The following is a 21,023-nucleotide window of genomic DNA, read 5'->3' on the forward strand; positions in this document are numbered from 1 at the left end:
CATGACACATCTATACTGGGTCATGTCATATCTATACTGAGCCATGACATATCTATACTGGGCCATGACATATCTATACTGGGTCATGTCATATCTATACTGAGTCATAATATATCCATACTGAGCCATGACATATCTATACTGGGTCATGTCATATCTATACTGGGTCATGTCATATCTATACTGGGTCATGTCATATCTATACTGGGCCATGACATATCTATACTGGGTCATGTCATATCTATACTGAGTCATAATATATCCATACTGGGTTATGTCATATCTATACTGAGCCATGACATATCTATACTGAGTCATGACATATCTATACTGGGTCATGTCATATCTATTATCTATATACTGGATCATGTCATACTCATACCTATTATCTATATACTGGGTCATGACATATCTATACTGGGTCATGTCATATCTATACTGGGTCATGTCATATCTACACTGGGTCATGTCCTATCTATACAGCCAGGGTTGTGGTGAAGAGGCCCTTGTCCCCCTTCGTAGGGGGGATGACACTTGCTCATCCCACCCCTTTCCTGACCTGCCGGGCTGCATGCTCGGGTAAGGGTCTGGTATGGATTTAGAGGGGACCCCACACCAATTTTTATTTTTTAAATTTTTTTATTTTGGTGTGGGGGGTCCCCTCCAAATTCATACCAGACCTGAAGAGCCTGGTATGCATTGAAGGGGACCCCACATCATAATTTTTTTAGCCAGCAATCTTTTTTTTTTACATTCAGCTGTCATCTAATGACTCATCGGTTGTTAAGGACACAAGGGCGGCTTCCTGGCCCGCTCCATAGCAACCAGCTTAAAGGGGTTGTAAAGGTAAAACATTTTTTCCCTAAATAGCTTCCTTTACCTTAGTGCAGTCCTCCTTCACTTACCTCATCCTTCAATTTTGCTTTTAAATGCCCTTATTTCTTCTGAGAAATCCTCACTTCCTGTTCTTCTGTCTGTAACTCCACACAGTATTCCAAGGCTTTTTCCCTGGTGTGGAGTGTCGTGCTCGCCCCCTCCCTTGGACTACCGGAGAGTCAGGACGCCCACTAACACACAGCTCCTTTCTCTATCTGCAACGTAGAGAACGTCCTGACTCTCCTGTAGTCCAAGGGAGGGGGCGAGCACGACACTCCACACCAGGGAGAAAGCCTTGCATTACTGTGTGTAGTTACAGACAGAAGAACAGGAAGTGAGGATTTCTCAGAAGAAATAAGGACATTTAAAAGCAAAATCGAAGGATGAGGTAAGTGAAGCACTACACTAAGGTAAAGGAAGCTATTTAGGGGAAAAAATGTACCTTTACAACCCCTTTAATACAGTGTATTTAAAGTGGCAAAATGCATCAAAAACATTACACTTGCATTTCTCATGCGACTTTATTGAAGTCTATTACACGCAAAATATAATCTGCTGCAGGAAAAAAAGTCCCCAACTCTTCCCCAAAATGCATTGATGTGAATGTATACCATGGGAGACCATGTTGAATAGACTGTAGTGCGTTTTTGCAAAACGCACAAAAGAAAGTATAGGTGTAAACATAAGGTTAATGTGAACGTGTCCCATTGGTCCTGAACCCCCCTTTAACCCTTTATAACCACTTTAATTTTGTATAAATGCACTGCCCACTTTTGTTGGTATAAAATACTTTTTTGATTTAACCCCTTCATGCCGATGTAACACAAATATGCGGCCTTCGGCTTGAAGGGGTGGTACCGTGTGATGCCTGAAACCTTGCAGGCATCATCCCGGTACCATTTTTTAGAGTTGACGGTTGGCTTTCTTGTAATAACAACCGATGCAGCTAAGCAAGTCCCCCCCTCCGTCGCCTTTCACATCCCCCCTCCAGCCACCTTTCACAACTCGTCCAGGCTCTCCTGTCCCACCAGGAGGTCCGAGCGACCAGCCGGCCATTCCGCTGGCTGACCGGAGACCTGAACAAAGCCGGAATCGGCTTTGGTCAGGTCTCGGATCTAGTAACCCAGAAGCGATGTCATGATATCATTTTTAGTTTACTGAAGACTAAAGGCACCAAAAAAAAAAAAAAAATCAGTATTTAAACTCTGCCAAGTGCAAATAAGGGATTTGGGGTCTTATAGACCCCAAATCTCTCCATAAAGAGTACCTGTCACTGCCTATTACTGTCACAAGGGATGTTTACATTCCTTGTGACAGCAAAAAAGTAATCAGAATTTTTTTTTAAAGGGACAGTGTCAAAAAAATAAAAATAAATAAGAAATGTTTTTTTTAAAGAGCCCTGTCCCTCTGCGCTTGCACGCAGAAGCGAACACATACGTAAGTCACGCCTGCAAATGTAAACGGTGTTCAAGCCATGCACGTGAGATATCGCATAACACCGCAATCGTTGGAAGGAAAGCAATAATTCTAGCACAAGACCTCCTCTGTAACTCTAAACTGGTAACCTGTAGACATTTCTATGGAGATTTTTAAGTGCTGTAGTTTGTCGCCATTCCAGAAGTGCGCAAAAAAAAACAAGACATGTTAGGTATCTAGTTACGCAGCGTAACATCATCTTTCACATTATACAAAAAAAATTGGACTAACTTTACTGTTTTTTGTTTATTTTTAATTCATGAAAGTGTATTTCTTCCAAAAAAAATTGCATTTGAAAGACTGCTGTGCAAATACGGTATGACATAAAATATTGCAACAATCGCCATTTTATTCTCTAGGGTCTCTGCTAAAATATATATAATGTTTTCTAGCAAAAAATACGGATTTTAACTTGTAGAAAAAGGCTTAGGCATTAAGGGGTTAAACTACAAATTCAAAGCGACAAATGAGATGGTTATTGCACAGTATACTGTATGTCTGCTTTAGACCCCTTTCACACTGGTGCCGCCCATATCTTCGGTGGTAAAATAGCGGTAAAACTTTTTTACCATCGGATTTGCGGCGCATTTCGGCCAATAGCGGGGTGCTTTTTAGCCCCGCTAGCAGCCAAGAAAGGATTAATACCGCCCGCAATGCGCCGCTACAGTGGAGTATTGACGGCGGTACGGCAGCGTTGCTCATTGATTTCAATGGGCAGGAGCGCATTAGCAGCGGTGAGTTCACTGCTGGCAAAACATTTTCTGACGCCCTGCCAGCGCACTGCTCCAGTGTGAAAGCCCTCGGGCTTTCACACTGGAGTGTGAGGAGCAGCTGTTTAAGGGCGGATTGCAGGCGCTATTTTTAAAGCTATAGTGCCTGCAAAATGCCCTAAGTGTGAAAGGGGTCTTAACCTTTTAGGTAGAAATAACTGGCTTAGCTAACTTTTTGTTTATTATCTGAAAAAGCAATGTCTCTGTGTTGGAAAAACGTGTGTAATAGCTTATTATCTCCTGGAGAACAGATTACTATAAATAGATGTGTGGGTCTTTTGTAAGTCTGGCATGACCTGTGTGCAGGGCCGTTTAAAGGAATTAGGGGGCCCCAAGCAAAATGGACATGGAGCCCCCCCCCCCCCCCCCGCACGCACGCAATGCGCAGAACCACAGCAAGCAGAAAACCAACATCCAGGTGGATGGAAGGGGTGATGGTGGGGCAAGATGAATCACTAGTGCCCCAGCATAGCATGAAATATAAAAGAGGGCTCCATATAGTGTACATCAACCAATGAGGTTTATTTATAAAAATATCTTACAAATCCGTGTAAAATATAGCCAATAAAAGTGATCACAAAATGGTAAAATATGAATAAAAGCATATATGTCACATTCATTTATTATGAGGTGGTGATCCATTATCACCGTGGTCATTCTCACATTCTTTTTACCCCTCCCCCATGTTTTTCTATTCTCACCTCCCCTTCTTACCTGTAGGCTGTAGCGTGGCCGAGCTCCTCTTCCTCCTGTCAGTCAGGTATCCTGACGTATTTTTGGAGACTCTGCGCCGCGCATGCGCAGTACAAGAGGGGTCCTTATCTGCCGGGCGGAACTTATTCGGCAGAACACCGGCCGGGTCCCGTACAGTACAGGAGAGTCAGTTTCCAGTTCCCGGCCGGACTGAAAGGAAGTGAGCACTCAGTGTGCACTTCCTGTCATTCCGGCCAAGAACAGGAAACTGAATCTCCTGTACCGCATGGACTGACAGGAGGAAAGAAGAGGAGCTCGGCCATGCTACAGCCTGGGAAGGGGAAGTTGGGGGCCTCAGGCCAGCTCGGGGCCCCAAGCAATTATTTGTTTTGCATGTCCTGTAGCGACGGGCCTGCCTGTGTGTGTGTGTTCTTGTGTGTCTAGATCAGGGGACTTTTATTCTAACAACTATTTACCAGTGTGCTGGTGAATTTGAGATGTTCCACTTTTATTTCTCTGTCTCTGACAACAAAAATAAAACAGCCAGCGATACCTGAGGTTTGTTCTTTAGCAAGTATGCATCTACACCTATATTAAATAAATATTCAGCACTGTACTTTGTATATATTAAAGTTTCAATAAGGAACTTTAGTCAGAAAATTAAGCCCTGCTAGATCACTTCAGGCTGGCCCCTTTTGCAGGTATAGCTATGTAAAACATAAAAAATAGGTGTCTTTACTGTTTCAAATCCAACAAATACACTTTCTCACCCTGCTCTGCACATGCTCAGTTGATGCCTATTTTTTGGAACGGAAAATGTAGAGGCCGATCTGCTGACAGTCTAAAGATTTACTGCTGTTCAGGGTCTCTGGGCTTCAGCAAAATGACAGCCTCCAACAAGAAAAAACAAAAACAATGCTGGAGGCAATTTACAGCACAAACTAATTTCGATAGCATAATTTTTAATATTCATTAATAAAGAATGATTTTTTTTATCAGGTTGTAATTGGTAAAGTTCCACTTTAGGCTCCAGTATTGACGTATACTATGTTGCTCTTTAACCTTCTTAAAGCGGTGGTTCTCCCTAAAAAATTTTTTTCCTAGCATGCCATTCAGCATACTAGCACGAGCTACAGTATGCCTTTATATATTTTTTTGGCGCCGTACTCACAGTTTAATCGTGTAGTAAAGTTTCAGACTCCCCGTGGGGAATGGGCGTTCCTATGCAGAGGGAACGTGATTGACGGCCGGCTATGGCGCGTCACACTTCACGAAAATAGCCGAAATAGAAGTTTGCTCTTCACGGCGCCTGCGCAGTCAGCTCCGATGTCTGTGCGCAGGCGCCGTATAGCGCCGTGAAGAGCCGAGACCTACTCCGGCTATTTTCCTAAAGCGTGACGCGCCATAGCCGGCCGTCAATCACGTTCCCTCTGCATAGGAACGCCCATTCCCCGCGGGGAGTCTGAAACTTTACTACGCGATTAAACTGTGAGTACGGCGCCAAAAAAAAATATAAAGGCATACTGTAGCTCGCGCTAGTATGCTGAATGGCATGCTAGAAACTTGTTTTTTAGGGTGAAACACCGCTTTAATAAATGTACTTCTCTGTCATAGTATATGTTTAATACCAGGATGGAACACCAGATCCAATGACCCCTACAATGTAACATAGGTCTGGTCTTGCTTGTATCTATCACTGCCTGACCCCAAGAACAGATAGGCAAAGGAAGTCACTGCTCCAGGTTGGTCTAGCAATGCATACAGCAAATAAAAAATAAAAGGATGTTTCTGGACAGCCACACTCCAAAAAATATTGCCTTTATTGGTAAAAAAGAATCAAAAACTACAAGCCATAGCAAAAATTTAACATGATTCAGCACTAAGTATTAGTGTGAAACGCGTCAGCTGTGTGTTCAGTTTTTGCTGTGGCTTGTAAAGGCAAAAGGCAATATTTTTTGGAGTGCGGCTGTTCAGAAACATAATTTTATTTTTTATTTGCCTGAGTATACCACTCCCATACCTCTGTACCCACTACAGGTAAGGGTGGGTTCCTCCAAAGTCCTGGTTACTGGTGATCCCAGCACCACTGTCTGCCTCCTAGTGCAGTTAATAGCCAGGATAAGCACATATAATACCTCTGAAGCTAACAGGCCTCTATTCACTTTTAGCTGCTTCCTCCTCCTACATGCATCTACATGAGTGTAGGCGGGTTGAAATGTGTTGTTTCTAGTGAATTATAGGCTGGCCCAGGCCCCCCAAAAGGGTTAATTGTGGTAAGCCGATTTGGTTGGTTCTGTTCTGCTTGTGGTTGGAGGTACTGGGACTGCTGCACCTTGCATTCCACTGAGGACACTGAGATTCTACTATGAACTATGATCTTTACTTCTTTTCATAGACTTTCTACAGGGAGTGCAGAATTATTAGGCAAATTAGTATTTTGACCACATCATCCTCTTTATGCATGTTGTCTTACTCCGAGCTGTATAGGCTCGAAAGCCTACTACCAATTAAGCATATTAGGTGATGTGCATCTCTGTAATGAGAAGGTGTGTGGTCTAATGACATCAACACCCTATATCAGGTGTGCATAATTATTAGTCAATTTCCTTTCCTTTGGCAAAATGGGTCAAAAGAAGGACTTGACAGGCTCAGAAAAGTCAAAAATAGTGAGATATCTTGCAGAGGGATGCAGCACTCTTAAAATTGCAAAGCTTCTGAAGCGTGATCATCGAACAATCAAGCGTTTCATTCAAAATAGTCAACAGGGTCGCAAGAAGCGTGTGGAAAAACCAAGGCGCAAAATAACTGCCCATGAACTGAGAAAAGTCAAGCGTGCAGCTGCCAAGATGCCACTTGCCACCAGTTTGGCCATATTTCAGAGCTGCAACATCACTGGAGTGCCCAAAAGCACAAGGTGTGCAATACTCAGAGACATGGCCAAGGTAAGAAAGGCTGAAAGACGACGACCACTGAACAAGACACACAAGCTGAAACGTCAAGACTGGGCCTAGAAATATCTCAAGACTGATTTTTCTAAGGTTTTATGGACTGATGAAATGAGAGTGAGTCTTGATGGGCCAGATGGATGGGCCCGTGGCTGGATTGGTAAAGGGCAGAGAGCTCCAGTCCGACTCAGACGCCAGCAAGGTGGAGGTGGAGTACTGGTTTGGGCTGGTATCATCAAAGATGAGCTTGTGGGGCCTTTTCGGGTTGAGGATGGAGTCAAGCTCAACTCCCAGTCCTACTGCCAGTTTCTGGAAGACACCTTCTTCAAGCAGTGGTACAGGAAGAAGTCTGCATCCTTCAAGAAAAACATGATTTTCATGCAGGACAATGCTCCATCACACGCGTCCAAGTACTCCACAGCGTGGCTGGCAAGAAAGGGTATAAAAGAAGAAAAACTAATGACATGGCCTCCTTGTTCACCTGATCTGAACCCCATTGAGAACCTGTGGTCCATCATCAAATGTGAGATTTACAAGGAGGGAAAACAGTACACCTCTCTGAACAGTGTCTGTGAGGCTGCGGTTGCTGCTGCACGCAATGTTGATGGTGAACAGATCAAAACACTGACAGAATCCATGGATGGCAGGCTTTTGAGTGTCCTTGCAAAGAAAGGTGGCTATATTGGTCACTGATTTGTTTTTGTTTTGTTTTTGAATGTCAGAAATGTGTATTTGTGAATGTTGAGATGTTATATTGGTTTCACTGGTAAAAATAAATAATTGAAATAATTTCTACTTAGAAGAAGTGAAATTACCTAAAATCTCCCAAAACGACATTGAATCCTTAGAGGCCCCAATAACTCAAGATGAGGTACACAGAGCCTTCCGGGAAACACCGTGTGGTAAGAGCCCAGGCCCCGATGGTTTGCCGATTAAATATTACAAAACATTTAAAGAACTTTTGATCCCAGAGATGTGCAACTATTTTAACAAAATAGGAGAGGAAGAGGAAATAAGAAAAGAATCTCTATTGGCAAATATTTCTATTATCCCTAAAACGGGAAAAGATGGAACGTTGTGCTCCAGCTATCGACCAATAGCATTGTTAAATGCAGATCTGAAAGTATACGCGAAAATATTAGCAACTAGGATAAAAAGTTTAATGCCGCAATTAATAAACCCAGATCAGGCGGGCTTTGTAGCGGGCAGAGAAGGAAGAGATAATAGCATAAGGACTCTGTTACTGTTACAACAAGATCCAAAAAAGAAGCCCCCAGTCGTACTCATGTCCTTAGATGCCGAAAAAGCATTTGACAGAGTCGACTGGGGGTTTATGATGGAAACCTTACAAAATATAGGCCTGGGACCAAGGTTCATGAAATGGGTAAAGAACTTGTATAGTCACCCGACGGCAAGGGTGAAGGTCAATGGGAGTATGTCGTCTGTGTTTAACATGGAAAACGGAACCAGACAGGGTTGCCCGCTCTCGCCTCTCCTATATGTAATAGCCCTGGAACCGTTGTTAGCAAAAATCCGGGAAAACCCGGGGATAGGAGGGGTGAGGGTGGGAGATGAAGAACACAAGGTGGCGGCGTATGCAGACGACATACTCCTATACTTGACCAAACCGAGAGTCTCCCTCCCTAATGTCATAAAGGAAATAAAAAGATACGGTGAACTCTCAAACTTTAAAATAAACCCGATAAAAACAGTAATTTTGAATTTAGGGATAGATAAAAAAGAAGCAGAAGAACTTCAGAAAGAGTTTACATTTACATGGGAAAAAGAAGCTATAACGTACCTGGGTATAAAAATTACATCTACAGTTGAAAAACTCTATTCGGCCAATTTTGTCCCCTTAATCAACGACATTAACCAAGACCTGAAAAACCTAGCAAAAAAACATATCTCCTGGATAGGCAAGATTAATGCGTTCAAAATGATGATATTACCAAAGATAACATACAAACTTCAAATGCTCCCAATAAAAATACCGCAAAGCTTCTTTAAAGTAATTAAAACAGTAATTTTGAAATATATATGGGCAGGAAAAAAGGCTAGATTAAGCTATCCATTGCTGAGCATGAAAAAAAAAGGAGGGGGGTTGGGGCTCCCCGATATAAAAAGATATTATTTTGCTGTAAACTTAGCAAGGTTGGTAGAATGGACAAACGCATACACAAAAAAAAAATGGGTACGTATGGAAGAAATATTAAGTAGGACACAATTAAATAGAAATATATGGATACCACCGAAAATGAGGGAATTGAGCACGAACACACATAATATAACAAGGAACGTATTTAGAATATGGGACACAATATTTAGACGGGAAAAATGGGAGTATAACTCTCCATTAACCCCATTAGCAGGCACAAATTTTTTTCCACCAGGAAATGGAACACGTTTTGGAAAGCACCTAGGGGAGAAAAAATTAAAAGATATTGTTACACGTGGGAAAATTAAACTAAGACAAGAGATAAAAATAGGGGAAAAGGAACAAAATATGAGTGAATGGGAGTATTTGCAGTTAAAACACTTTGTGAGCACACTACCACAACCAATTAGGGAAGATAAGACACTATACCCAATAGAAAAAATATGCAGCATGGATAAGCCCCTGACACATGGAATATCAAAGGCATATGGGATATTAACAGAACTCGAGACTCAAGACACACTGCCTTTCTTAGAAAAATGGGAAAGCGATATCGGTAAAAAAATTGATAAAACACAAATGATAGGTGCAGTATACAATCATGCAGCGGACATTACCACCATAGAAGCAAACTATAAATGTATGGTGCGATGGCACCTGACCCCATCAAGAATGAGTAAGATTCATCCAAGAAATTCAGAGCTATGCTGGAGAAACTGTAAACAAAAAGGAACAACTCTACATATATGGTGGGACTGCCCGAGAATCCAGGAATATTGGAAAGAAATCTTGAAATATATTGTAGAAATAACAGGGGAGACGATTCTATGTAGCCCGCTGCCCTGTCTGTTTCATGGAACTGAAAAAACAAAAAAACAATATGGAACAACTCTGGTCCCAGTGTTATTAAATGCAGCTAAGGCTCTGATCCCAAAAAATTGGCTACATCCAAAGAGGCCATCAATTAAAGAGTGGATAGAAAGGGTGGAATATATAGAAGAGATGGAGTATCTGGCCTGCAGAGAGACAGGAGAAGAGGACAAATACAGGGTGGTTTGGGAAAAATGGAAAGTATTCAAATCCTCAGAAAAGTTTGCCCAGGGAATGATAGAAGCAGATAGCTGAGAAAGCATAAAGAAGATTACATGGCACACAGATCTGGGGGGGGACTAATAATGTTATACTAGCAAGGAATGCAGTCAGACTTGTTAAGCGGGGAAAGATTAATTAACAGTTTAAAAATGTTAAACCTGTAATGGCAAAAAAAAAAAAAAAAAAAAAAAAAAAAAAAGGAAAGGAACTTAATCATAAGAAAAGGAAAAAAAAAACCCACGAATGATGCGAAGCCGCAAGAGAGACGCTAAGGGCGGGCGAACCGTGAGCTAGCCTCTCCGCTATATGTGAGCAGAGTCTGACGTGAAAAAAAAAAAAAAAAAAAAAAAAATTTTTTTTTTTTGTTAAGTTGCCTAATAATTATGCACAGTAATAGTCACCTGCACACACAGATATCCCCCTAAAATAGCTAAAACTAAAAACAAACTAAAAACTACTTCCAAAAATATTCAGCTTTGATATTAATGAGTTTTTTGGGTTCATTGAGAACATGGTTGTTGTTCAATAATAAAATTAATCCTCAAAAATACAACTTGCCTAATAATTCTGCACTCCCTGTATTGGATTCAAGTCAGGTGATTGGCTGGGCCATTCTTGCAGCTTTATTTTCTTTCTTTAAAACCAATTGAGAGTTTTCTTGGCTTTGTGTTTGGGATCATTGCATAGCTCCCAACTGTCCCTGATTTGGAGCAATGTCCCTCTGTCCCTCATTTGTCCCTCATTTTGGTCTGATCTATATAGACTAGTGCTGTCAGTTAAACGCGTTATTAACGGCGTTAACACAAACCCATTTTAACGCCGTAAATTTTTTTATCGCGCGATTAAGGAGGTTCACCCTTTAAAACATTTTTTTTTTTCAGCACGTACCTCTTAATCCCGATTTTCACCTGACGGCGATCCCGCGGGAGTGGGCGTTCCCAAGCACTGCCTGTGATTGACAGGCTTCCGAACGGCGCATACTGCGCGTCACAGGTTGCCGGAAAAACCCGAACGTTGGTGCGGCTCTATACGGTGCATGCGCACCGACGTTCGGGTTCTGTCGGCAACCTGTGACGCGCAGTATGCGCCGTTCGGAAGCCTGTCAATCACAGGCAGTGCTTGGGAACGCCCACTCCCGCGGGATCGCCGTCAGGTGAAAATCGGGATTAAGAGGTACGTGCTGACAAAAAAAAAAAAATTCAATGTGTGGTGAACCCATCCAGGGGGTCACACACCCCGCTACCGAGCTAACCCCTTACTATATATATATATAGTAAGGGGTTAGCTCGGTAGCGGGGTATGTGACCCCCTGGATGGGTTCACCACACATTGAATTTATACAGACTCAATTTGATTAATTGTGATTAATCGTGAGTTAACTATGACATTAATGCGATTTAATCGCGATTAGAAATTGTAATCGCTTGACAGCACTAATATAGACGTATATAGAATTCCTTTTTTTGGCTATCAAAAAGTGTTTCCCAGTGCTAAACCTTTCATCTGATTTCTAAATTGCTGCATTTGTAAATTCCAAAAGCCAATATAAAGGAATAGTAGTGATAAAAAAAGCCCTTGTGGGTTTAACCATTTTTTTTTGTTGTACAATTCTCCGTTAAGGGGCGTGGCAAGGGGTGTGTCCTATGCCTGCATACTTTTGCTGATAGGTGTCCCTCATTCCTATCTCAAAAAGTTGGGAGGTTTGTCATTGTCTTGCTGAAATGTCCACCCTTGTTTCACATTCATCATCCTGGTAGATGGCAGCAAATTTTTATTAAGAATGTCTTGGTACATTTTTCCTTTCATCCTACAATGACATGAAGTTTGCCAGTACCGTATGCTGAAAAACAGCCCCACACCATGATGTTCCCATACTATGAAAATCAACATAGTATAAGTCAACACTGTAGTTTATCCATTACAACCTGATAAATAAAAAATGTGTTTTAGCAATGAATATAAATTCCACATTAATAACTATGCTATCAAAATTTGTTTGTGCTGTAATTTGCCTCCAGCATTGTTGCAGTTTCTTCTTGTTAGAGGCTGCCATTTTGCTGAAGCCCCAAAGCAGCAGTAAATCTTTAGACCCCTTTCACACTGAGGAGTTTGCTGCTATACCGCCTGAAAAACTCCTGCACTGCATACTCAATGTGAAAGCCCGAGGGCTTTCACACTGAGGCGATGCGCTGGCGGGAGAGAAAAAAATCTCCTGCCAGCAGCATCTTTGGAGTGGTGAGAGGAGCGGCGTGTATACCGCTCCTTCCCATTTAAAACAATGGGAAACCGCTGCAATACTGCCTGCAATGCGCCTCTGCAGAGGCACATTGCGGGTGGTATTAACCCTTTATCGGCTGCTAGCGGGGGTTAATACCGCACCGCTAGCGGCCGATTCCCACAGCAATTCCGGTGGCTATACCACCACCGCGGCTCCCACCCCAGTGTGAAAAGGGCCTTAGGCTTTCAGCAGATCGGCCTCTACATTTTCAGCACAGTGCCAAAAAATGGAGAGCAACTGAGCATGTGCAGAGCACATGCAAGGTATTTGCAGGCAAACTGTTTGGCAAGGTTTGGAATTTAACCTCCAGATCAGCATAAACAGTAAAACACTACCTAAAGGGCAACTGGAAGCAGAAAATGGCATCTGAACCATTAACAGTATGGGTTATACTGCTAATGTGCACTGATGGTGGCTATGCCTGGCCTAAACTGATCGGATAGGCACAGACCATATGTACTGTAGATGATAAAACTAAAGGGACTAAGGGAAAATGCAGAGTGATAAACAAGGTCTCTATTAGGGCTTCTCTGCCGGCTATCATTGGTGCCCTTTAAAAATGGCGCTATTGATGAAAGACTCTCTTAAGAAACCTGCAGGCAGTAAAGTGTAGTAATGGCCTAATTGAATATTGTGCTTAGGGTGGCAGTTAAATATTCCCACAGGTCAAGCTTAGAGAAGATGTAGTATGAAATTAACAGCAAGGTACTGATTTGAATCAAGCGCAGTATAATTCTAATGCATACATGTCCTGCTCTCAGCGGCTCTCTGTATGCAAGCAGAACGATATGTGAGCTTGCGGCCCTCTCAACCACTGCTGGAACATGATTGCAGTGGAAGGGGCCCCCCTCAGCTCTACTCTGTTGAAGCTGGTGTCCAGCTGGCTATACCCGGTGGATGTTCAGGTCTCCTGGCAGCAATGTGGAAGGAAATTATGATGCAAACTAGGCTGCTGGATATCTTGTGCTCCCGCATGTGGATGGTGCTGAACCTGACCGGCTTAGCCTCCCTTCAGACAAGGATCTGGCTGCTGCCTCTGCCTGGATTCCCACAGTGCCAAGAGAGTGAGTTTTCCCAGGCAATTGTACTTGGGTCCCCCCTTAGTTGGACTACACCTCTCAAATTTCCCTGCGTTCTGCATTTAGCTCTATGGCTAACTTAACTCTGGATCTCCCCCTCCTGGCTGGAGGATAACAGTGCAGGATAACATCAACATTTCAGTGAAGGGAAAAAACATTGCCTCCTTATACACACTACTATAGTCCAGAACTTGGCTACAATTTTAAAAAGACTGATGCATAAAGCTGTTTAGTAAGAAACTGAAAATATTGGTGCTGGAATTCCAGAGCTGGCATTTTTGGTCCAAGTTTGTTGGTCACCACAGAAGATCCTTTTAAGTATGCTAACTAGGAGTTAGATTTACTTTAGGGAAGGTTAGGCCTCGTACACACGACCGAACATGTCCGCTGAAACTGGTCCGCGGACCAGTTTCCGCGGACATGTCCGACCGTATGTAGGGCCTAGCGGACAGTTTTCCAGCTGAGCGGACAGGTTTCCAGTGGACAAAAGTTTCTTAGCATGCTAAGAAACTTGTCCGCTGGAAAGCTGTCCGTCGGACATGTCCGATGGTTAGTATGACTCATCGGACATGTCCACTGGTTATGACGTATAACCAGCGGCCCGAAATCACACACATGCGTCGAATTGATTCGACGCATGGGTGGAAGCATTGAACTTCCGTGTCAGAGAACGTCGGTGTCTTCTACGTCACCGCGTTCTCTGTCCGCGGGAATTTTGGTCTGATGGTGTGTACACAAATCAGACCAAAACCTCCCAGCAGACATGTCCGATGAAAACGGTCCGCGGACCGTTTTCATCAGACATGTTCGGCCGTGTGTACAAGGCCTTAGAGGTTTGGGTTAAACGGAGGGTTAGAGTGAGAAGGGCATAGGGTAGGGCATTAGTCTCAGCGCTGGGAACTCTAGGGAAAAATAAAAATACAGGGCTGTGAACCCTGCACCAAAAGATAACATATCATGTTTAGCAAAACCTTGCAGTGCATAGTGTAACAGCTCTGGTGAACGGGAGTGAACCACAACTGCGGATAGGGAAAGGATTTCAATGCACGTCTCTATGTAAGATTTCAGTACTGAGCCCCAGGCGTCACTCCACACAAACAGGAGTTTGGGGGTTCTCTACGTCAGTGGTCATCAACCCTGTCCTCAGGGCCCACTAACAGGCCAGGTTTGCAAGATAACTGAAATACATCACAGGTGATATCATTTGCTGCTCAGTGATTGCAGTATTCTAGTCTGCATCTCCCCAAGGTAATACATAAAACCTGGCCTGTTAGTGGGCCCTGAGGACAGGGTTGATGACCACTGCTCTAAATCATCTCTCTCTCACATAAAAGAATGCGTTGAGCTTCTAGGGGTGGACATATTACAACATGTGACCAACCCCTATCGTTTAAAAGTACGATTTACTAGGAGATTCCAATGCACAACTATATGCAAGTGATTATCAGTTAAACATACAGTTGTGTATTAGGCCACTAAGGTTGCAGGTATGAAAATAGCTTCAACCCTTAGCATAGAAAAGTTTGGAGCGAACATGTTCAGTAACTTAGGGCATGGGGCCTTTAACAAGTAAGAACTTATGTCAGGCACATAGTAATTAAGCAAGGTGTAGGCAACTGGTAGTTGCGTAAGAGAGGCAAATATAGTACAGGTAATTTGAGAGTATATGTCCCTTTAAGATACTCCACAGCAAGTAAACGAGAATACAACAGACAATCTCAAGGTGTATGGTAGTACATAGTAAGCCAGAGTTGATTACAACAATTTGATTAGAATCAATACATGTAGCAGATGATTGTGAAGCACTACAAGTGAAACAATGGCTACTTATCCGTTTGCAGAGGAAGTCTTGTTGTAGTTCAGCAGCAATGGTTTTCTTTGATGCAGGGTCTCCTGGTGGGGGATAGCTTAGGGTGTCCTTGGACGGCCGACAATAATAGAATGGCGCCTCTATGCAAGGCAAATGCCTATATAGGCAGAAGACAGGATTGTGTCAGCATGGAGGTGGAGGCTAGCACTCAGCATCAGCTGCAGTCTTCAAGGGATCAATTACAGTCCCAAGAAACCCATGGACTTGTACGTGGCTGGGACGAGGTGGCTGCGGATCCTGTCGTCCTCAGTGCTATCAAGGAGAGCGATCATTACTGGCTGGCAATCCTCCTTGATCCACATTACAAGAGTAAGGTTGCGGACCTTATCTTGCCGGCGCAGAGGGAGCTGAAGATAAAACATCTTCGGGAGGCCTTGCAGAAAGGTATGTGCAACGTGTTCCCAGAGACTGGGAGGTTACAAAATCCTGGTCCTGGACAACGTGTTGCTGAGGCTTCGGTCAGTCACAGAAGGAGCGGTGGAGAAGGTGGCTGTCTGATCGATGCGTTCAGACAATTGTTTAGTCCGAAGCCCCAAGGTCTGAGCGGTTCCAGCAACCATCGCCAACGTCTGTTTTACATGGTGCGGGAATACCTACGGGCAAGACTTGGACACCTTTCCCACCGAAAATCCTCTGGCTTACTGGGTCTTGAGGATGGATCACTGGCCAGAGCGTGCACAGTACGCAATTGAGATACTGGCTTGTCCTGCATCCAGCGTTCTTTCAGAACGCACATTCAGTGCTGCTGGAGGCTTTGTAACCGATCACAGGGTGCGCCTCTCCACCGACTCGGTCGGTCGACTGACCTTCATAAAAATGAATCAGGCTTGGATCACCACCAGCTACCAAGCACCTGATGCTGATGTAACTGAATATTTTTTTTTTAAATGTCAGATCCCTTCAAGACTGCCTATGCTGATGCTGAGTGACTATCCTGTTATGCTGAGTGACTATCCTTTTCCTACTCAATGATCATGCTGATAGCTTGTAAGAACATTTTTGGTTCTGGGCACCCTGTTTAACAGGGGCGTGTAATTACAATTTTTGATGCAATACTTTGCAGCGGGCTCATTCCTGCACTCCAACTAGAGTATCTGTGAGGGGTGGCAGTGTTGTGGCACCAGCACCAGTGCCTAAGGTACAATTTTTCTGCCCCTGTTTAACAGGGGCATGTAATTACAATTTTTGATGCAATACTTTGCAGCGGGCTCATTCCTGCCCTCCAACTAGAGTATCTGTGAGGGGTTGCAGTGTTATGGCACCACCACCAACAAAGGCCCAATTTTTCTGCCCCTGTTCAACAGGGGCATGTAATTACAATTCTTGATCTAATATTTCACAGCAGGGCCCATTCCTGTGCCCACCAAGAGTAACTGTGAGGGCTTACAGGGTTGTGGCACCAGCACCACCACCACCACCACCCCCAACAAAGGCCCAATTTTTCTGCCCCTGTTCAACAGGGGCATGTAATTACAATTTTTAATCTAATATTTCACAGCAGGGCCCATTCCTGCGCCGACCAAGAGTAACTGTGAGAACTTACAGTGTTGTGGCCCCAGCGCCAGCACCAAAGCCCAATTTTTCTACCACTGTTCAACAATGGCATGTAATTACAATTCTTGATATAATAGTTCACACAGCAGGGCGTTCCAGCGCCCACCAAGACTAACTGTGAGAGGTGTCTCCTGTTGCTTTATCACCAATCCTTTTTTCACAAAAAAAAAAAAAAAAATCAAAAAATCATTTGTCATTGGGACAAACAGTGAATTGCAATCTTCTGAACAGATGCACACAGACAGCAAAACAAATGTTACAGGGGTGATAACCCCTCTCTATGTTTTCAGAAAAGCTTAAAAATAGATTTTTTGGCTGGAGCTACACTTTAAAAAAGTACCAGTTCAAAATTACAAACAGATTCTACTTAACAACAAACCTACAGTCCCTGTCTTGTTTGCACCACCTGTATACTGCTGTTCAAAGTATATAGGGCCAAAGGGACTGGTAATGACCTGGGGGAAGGGGGGGAAACCCATGCTATTTTCTCAATGATTTTCATCCATATTGCAGGGACCAGACATTACATTAAGCAGTTTTAAAATACTTTTTTCTTATAGTAATCTCATTTTGTGCAGGGACAGTTCTAAACACGTGCCACTTCACAGGCATACTATAGACACCCAGCAGGTATGATATTTAAAGGAATTTTTCATTTTTTTTTTCACTTTAAGCATCATTAAAATCACTGCTCCAGAAAAAACAACCATCTTATAACTTTTTTTTACATTGATACATGTTCCCTGGGGCAAGACCCGGGTTCTCAAACCCGTTTTACGACAATAACTTGCATATAAGGCTTTAAAATGAGCACTTTTGAATTCGAACGTTCAAGTCCCATGGACTTCAATCGGGTTCTAAATGTTCACGCAAACGTTCGGTCCGTTCGAAGGTTCTGGTGCGAACCGAACGGGGGGGGGGGGTGTTCGGCTCATCCCTATTTGTGAATCCTGTCTTGCAAAATGTGGATCAGTTCCTCCATTTCTTTTATGGTGGAGATCCTTGCCAACCATTCCCTGACTGTCGGGGTGTGAGTAGAGCGCCAATGTCTGGGGATACATAGTCTGGCTAGGGACTTAGTAAGTCATTTTTTTTGGGTAGCGACGTATGGTGCAATAGGAATTGGGCTGGGGTGACACCACACATGGAGCATAGACGTGACAGAGTCCTATACCATTTGGTAACCACCTTGTAGCCATTTTCTTGAATGGCTACATTTAAACAAGCCTTTATGTGCGTATTTATAGATAGTATTCCAATCTTCCATTGAGAGGGTCAGTTGTAAGTCTCTGTTCCAGGAAGTCTCTGAGGGGGTGGGGACCTAAGTTGGGGCCTCTGAGAGGAGGGTGTAGAGGAGAGAAATTAAATGTCTTTGCTGAACTTTGCGGTGGCACAGGGATTCAAAGGGTGTGAGTTGTCGTGCCCAGCTTGACTGATGGGCATGGGTTGTGAGAAAGTGTTGAATTTGTCTATAGGTCCAAAAGGATAGTAAGGACGTCTTAGTGGTAGATTTTAGTTTTAATAAGATAAGGGCTTCTCTTTAGAATAGAACTGGAGGGCTAGTACATCCTCAAATGGCCACTCATGGCTTAAAAAAGCATTGGAGTCACCGGAGGGAAATCAGGATTCCCTCTTAATGTGGTTAGAGAACTCGGGAGAGGGGCGAATGTCCCGTGAAGCGAGGCCTTCCTGAATGTTAGGAGTGAGGGAGTGATGAGCGGGTGTGTCGAGAGGGTTTGAGGCCAGTTCTTTGGAGGTAACTACGGGAGAAGGTGCAAGGGTCAAGATGAAAAGGCTTTTTAAAGGAATACCATGATTTTTTGAAGGCATGAATATTCCAGTCTGCGATCCTTGTAAGGTGGCAGGCACAGTAGTATTTTTGGAGATCCGGTAGCCCGATACCCCTCTAGATTTAGGTAATGTGAGATGGGAAAACTTAATGCGAGGAAGAGAATCCCTCCACAGGAAAGCTTTCCGATAGGATATGAAAAAACCTCATGGTAAGGAACTTGGGATTGATTGCATGAGGTAAAGTAAGCGTAGCAAGATGATCATTTTAATCAGGGCTGAGCGTCCAAACCAAGAGACATTCAGGCCCATCCAATCCTTAAGGTGCCTTTGGATCTTAAGCAGGGCAGAATGGAAGTTTTTCAGGTATAAGTCTGTCAGGCGGGCGGGTATTTGAATGCCAAGATAAGTGAGTGCAACCTGTTCCCAACAGAATGGGAATGACTCTTGAAAGTGAGCAACTTCATGAGAAGGGAGGGTGACGTTTAGCGCTTGTGACTTTGTGTGATTGATTTTGAGATTCAATAAGGTACCAAAGAATTCAATATCTTTGAGAAGACTAGGCAGGGAAATACAGGGCAATTTTAAAGAGAGAAAAATGTCATCCGCAAAAGCTGCGACCTTGAACTCTCTCTCCTTCACGGTAATCCCTTGCATGTTAGGATTTCCTCTCAGCCTATTAAGGAAGGGTTCCAGGGTAAGGATGTAAATCAAAGGTGAAAGTGGACACCCCTGAAGTGTACCGTTGCTGATGGGGAAAGCGTCCAACAGGTGACCATTGACTTTTACTGCATGCACTATTTTTACCAATGGAGAACACAGCAACAAACAGTCATGCATGGCCACGTGTTGTGGTGCACTGCAATGTTCAGATGCTTTGGGAAAGATGCATTAAGGTGGCATTCAGAATGAAAAGCACCACAGTGCACCAACGTGCTTATTAGCAAAGCAAATGTGTGATTCAACCCCTAAACAATCATACCTTTGATGGAAAAAGGGTATACTTTATAACTTAATCAATGTAAGGGGAGGCTTTTTAAAGTAAAAAATATACAGTAAAGAAAATTGATACAGTTCACTAATTTGTGACATGTCAGGAATTTATTAGAGAATATATGTAGTTACTGATAGGTCCACTTTAAAAGGTTTTATTGGGAAAAAATCATTGTGTTTCCAGGAAATACCAAGCTTCAGAAATATAAATTATTAAGAAGGACTGGGGTTTAGGGTTTCTGTATTTAAATTGTGTAGTAAGAGTAACATCACATTTTTAAATTATTTACATGTAAATGTAAAACCGTGACGCTGCAAAATATTTCCGCGTGGAGATCTCACTAGCTGCATTTGGATTATGTTATCCTCAGATGTAATTTCACTTAAGTAATAAGAGCGTTGATATGTTAATATGTAAAGATGACATGGCAGACAAAGCACATCTGTTGCAGGTTCTCCAATGTCCGCTCAGTAGGACATACCATGTACAAAAGTGACTGGCAGGACCAGCTGCCGTGTGGGAGCATTTTAGCTCTGTTTCTTCCTGTCAGACATACACTGACACTCACAGTGATGTTTAAGGCAATATCAGTTACACAGAATAGGCCTCATGCACACTACTGCTCTTAAACTGACGTTTTTGGGGCTCTATTTTTCCTTTAACCACCTCTGCCTATTATAAAAACATGGCATGGCGGGAGAACTGTTATACCTGATAGACGTTATATGATGCCCTCCGAGTTGCATGCCTTGTGAGTGCCCCAGGGACACACAGATCATTGTAATAGGCCAGCCCTGGTACTATGTGATCCCAGTAATCACATATCAGTTGTACGCAATGACTTTCATTCATAGCCATTCTTTGTGTTCTATTGTGATCTTTGTGATTGGTCACCGTGATCACATGGTACAGGGCCAATAACTGTGGACCTGTACCATGTGATAACTGTAGCCAATCACAGATATCACAATAGCACACAATTGCACATGCATGGATGCAATTTACAAAGTAAAAATGATTGCTTATACCGTGACCTTCGATACAATAAGCAATCATAGTTTTAAAAAAAAAACGAATCACCTTCCCAGAGCAGTAAAGTGTCACTATGGAGAGACTGTACACCTCTATTGACAATATGTAAAAAAAAAATTGTAAGAAAATAAAAAAGTAAACATTTTTTGGATATATTTATATATTATATATATTTTTTTAACATACTGTCATCATATGGTGACGCTGTACTGCTCTAGTGACAGTATGTAAAAAAAATTGTGACAAAAAATTACAACTTCAAAAAACTTACTAAATACCTTGGGGTGTTTCCAAAAAGGGGTTGTTTGGAGGGTATTTGTACTGTCCTGGCATTTTAGGGCCTCAAGAAATGAGATAGGCAGTCATTACATCAGGACTGATCAATTTTCATATACTGTATACACCAAAGTTTGTAGAC

The sequence above is a fragment of the Rana temporaria genome, chromosome 4 (assembly GCF_905171775.1).
Source record: "Rana temporaria chromosome 4, aRanTem1.1, whole genome shotgun sequence".
Lineage (NCBI taxonomy): Eukaryota > Metazoa > Chordata > Amphibia > Anura > Ranidae > Rana > Rana temporaria.